The sequence below is a fragment of the Heterodontus francisci genome, unplaced genomic scaffold (assembly GCF_036365525.1).
Source record: "Heterodontus francisci isolate sHetFra1 unplaced genomic scaffold, sHetFra1.hap1 HAP1_SCAFFOLD_58, whole genome shotgun sequence".
Taxonomy (NCBI): domain Eukaryota; kingdom Metazoa; phylum Chordata; class Chondrichthyes; order Heterodontiformes; family Heterodontidae; genus Heterodontus; species Heterodontus francisci.
In genome coordinates, this window is record NW_027142006.1 from 454,688 (window position 1) to 458,610 (window position 3,923).

Here is a 3,923-nt window from a genome sequence, read left to right on the forward strand (position 1 = left end):
GTCAGGATGGCCGAGCGGTCCAAGGCGCTGCGTTTAGGTTGCAGTCTCCATTGGAGGCGTGGGCTCGAATCCCACTTCTGACAAGTTGCGTTTTGACTGCACTTGAGGCGTTTGGGAGCAGCGGTGAAGAGCAAAGAGAAAGCAGGAAAGAACATGGACAAACAAAGTAACAATGGACCCAAAGATGTTGCAACAAAACATGAGAGTCAGAGGCAACTGAGCAAACAGCAGGGCACATAAAAGATCAAAAATGTAACCTTTGTATCGGGGTGGAAGATGTTGCCAATATCCTGAATGAATACTTTACTGTTTTCCCGAATGAGAGGGTGATGCAGATATTGTTATTAAGGAGGAGGAGTGTGAAGTATTGGACGTGATAACTTAAGGAGAGAGGAAGTCTGAATGGGATGAGCATCGTTGAATGTGGATAAATCATCAGGACCAGTTGAAATGTACCCCAGGCTGTTGAAAGAAGCCAGGGAAGAAATAGTGGAAGGTCTGACCATCATTTTCCAATCCCTCACTGGATACAGGTGTGGTGCCAGAGGATTGGAGGTCTTGTAACGTTGCAATAAAAGCAAAATACGAGGCAGATCAAGCATGGCTGATCCTTTCGAGTAGAGAAACAGGGCTGAATTCCCTGAACCAGTGCTACAGCTTTCAGAATAGAAGGAGCCTATACACACCTGATGGGTTCCACTTAAACAAAAGAGCTGGAGGTGTTGACGGTCAGAACAGATAAAATGTGGAGGAGTGTTTGAAGCAGATGCTGTGTGGTTACTGCAGTTGTACTATGGAGTTATTTCAAGGAGGTGATTCTGAATGTAATGGATCAACGTGGACCCATCCAAGGCAAAGGTTCTAAGCTTCCCTGTGGTCCAGCCTGGTTGAATGGAACTGAAGCAAACAAATCATCCAGAAGTGGAAAAGAAATATAAGGCCATGAAAGCACAGAATTCAGATGGATGCAATACCAGATGGTATGGCAAGAGTGTAAAACAGCAACAGACTGGTGAATAAAACTTTCCCATTGAATGAGACAAGAGAAAAGAAGGGTAATAATAGTGTCAGGTGAGTTGTGACACGATTCACATTCCACCTTGATCTGAATAGGACTGTTGAAGGGAGTGATTGAGAAGAATAGAGGAGAAATGAAAAGAAAGGAGAAATAAACAAAAGGTCTTTTGATTTCAGAATGCTTGTTTTTGGAAATGACAGACTATAAAGTGTGTGTGTCAGAAGATATAGAGCGAAGTTGGGTATGACAAGATCACAGGAAAGTTGTGCCCTGAGACAAGGTGTGTGTTGACAGGAAAGCTGCTTTCTTTTGCACAATATGTATTTTCTTCATATAATTTGTGCAATTACATTGCAAAGCAGTTCAAATTTAATATTACATAAGGTACAATACAGATCATTTTCCTTCAATAATGTACATGATGTATCTCACTATCCCTGCCTGCACAGGTTATATTTACAGTATTTACATTACAAATCAAACATTCTCTGGTGCAAACAGTCCGAGGGGTTTTTCACGGGTTCCAGCCCCTCACTGTCCTATGGCCTACTGGGGCCTCAGACTGCAGCCTTTCCCCATTGAGTCTCCATGGTGGCTTCCCCAAGCTTTAATGCCGTCCCACAGCACATAGTCTTGGACGTTGCAATGTGCCAGTCTGCAACACTCGGTCATGGACAGCTCTTTGCACTGGAATACCTGTCCCACGGCCGGGCTCGTTCTCAATAGAGATCATTTCAAATGAACATTTCCTAAATCCGTGCTTTCTCTCTCGCAATAAAGAGAACAGGATGTCTGGCAGATTCAGTGTGAGACAATAACACTGCCGGGTAAAGGCCGCTTTCCAACTCCAATCTTAACACAGGAGATTCCCCAAACAGCTGCAGTAAGGTGCTGTGAACTGCTGGAAGCGGATGTGTGAGGAAATGGTGATGTTACTGAGGAGGTTTCTTAGTATAGAATGGACTGTGTTTAGGTGGGAATATTACTGAGTGTTAATTGCATCGGGACCATATTTAAAAGCTCAGGCTTTCTGGAAAGCCTTGACTATGAAGGCCGAGTCTGGAAGGGTTTGTGTGGAGAGCTGGGTTTCGGTTCGACTGTTAATAAAGTGTTTGAAATTGGCAGCCCGGAGGAAACTGGAGGTGGAGCTGAAAGATGAGGGGCCGTTCTCTCTCTGTCTGTCACTCTGGGTGTCTCCTCCATCTAGCTCTCTGTTTAATCTTCACTCTTGTCTCCTCCCCTCCCTGCTCTCACTCTGCCTTTCTCAGCCAGGTCCAGGTGGCCTGTATAAAAAGGAGCCTGACAGAATCAGTCTCTTTTATTGTGCACTGATTTGAGGAAAGAATCAACATGTCTGCCAGTAAACAAGAGTATGCTCCAGGCTGGCAGCATGTTAGAATCCATGAGGAAAGGCATCATCACCCTCATCGACAAGCAGAAGGGGGAGAGGACAGAAATCAGAAATTGGTGGCCCAATTTCTGCTTCATGCTGACTACAAGATTCTGTCAAAAGACATAGCCAGTCGATTCAAGTCTCCTCTGGAGTTGGTGATTCACCCTGATCAGACCTATACTATACCAGGCAGAACAATCTCTGATAGCTTTGTGCTACTCAGGGATATGATCACCTATGTACGGGACAGGAGGGTGGACACCTGCCTCATCAGCCTGGACCAGGAGAAGGCTTTTGACAGGATATCGCACACTTACATGATGGATGTGCATTCCAAAATGGGGTTTGGGGAGGGAATCTGCAATTGGATCAAACTACTCTACACAAACATCAGTAGTGCAGTCTCAATCAATGGGTGGGAATCAGAAAGTTTCCCGATCCAATCTGGAGTCAGACAGGGCTGCCCTCTCTCCCCTGTCTTGTTTGTTTGCAGTATTGAACCCTTTGCTGAGTCTATTAGGAAGAATGCGAGCATCAGAGGGGTGACAATCCCAGGCAGCGGAGGCACTCAGGTTAAAACCTCCCTGTACATGGATGACGTCGCCGTTTTATGCTCGGATCCACTGTCTGTGCGCAGAGTGATGAGCATCTACGACCAGCTCGAACTGGCCTTGGGAGCCAATGTTAAACACGGCAAGAGCGAGGCCATGTTCTTTGGGAACTCGGCTGACCGATCCTTTGTCCCCTTCACCGTTAGGTCAGATTACCTGAAGGTGCTGGGGATATGGTTTGGAAGGGCTGAGACGTGCACCAAAACCTGGAAGTAGCGAGTAGCCAGGGTACAACATAAGCTGAGCATGTGGGAGCAGCGATCTCTCTCCATTATGGGTAAGAACCTGGTCATCAAGGGCGAGGTGCTCACATTGTTGTACGTGGTGCAGGTCTGGCCCATACCGCATTCCTGCGCTGTGGTGATCACCTGAGCCATTTTCCGCTTCATCTGGGGATCCAAAATGATCCGAGTCCGGAGGGACACGATGTTCAAACCTCTGGATAAGGGCGGGAAAAATGTACCCAACGTCGCCTTCATCCTTATGGCTACCTTTGTGTGCGGCTGCATCAAGCTGTGTGTAGATCCCCAGTTTGCAAACTTCAAGTGTCACTACGTGCTGTGGTTCCATCTGTCCCCAGTGTTGCAAAGGATGGGCCTGGTCATATTGCCGCGCAATGCTCCATCCAGTTGGACTGTGCCGTACTGCCTATCCTTCATGGAAAAGTTTCTGTGGAAAAACACCTTTGACCACCAATCCATCAGGCAGTGGTCTGCACGGAATATCCTCAAGGCCCTACGGGAAAAGGAGATGGTGGATCCTGTCGGATGGTCCCCTGAGCAGAAGTGCAAAGTCATTTGGCAGAATGCCTCATCACCAGAACTTTCAAACAAGCACCAAGATGTAGCCTGGCTGATGGTGAGAAGAGCCCTCCCTGTCAGATCCTTCCTGCACACCCGAA

General features: G+C 47.0%; 1 non-coding gene across 1 annotated transcript; it reads left to right on the top strand.

Moving 5' to 3' along the window:
- Positions 1–83, top strand: trnal-uag (transfer RNA leucine (anticodon UAG)). Its single transcript has one exon. It is a non-coding gene; the product is annotated as a tRNA-Leu (tRNA).
- Positions 84–3,923: the final 3,840 nt, after the last annotated feature.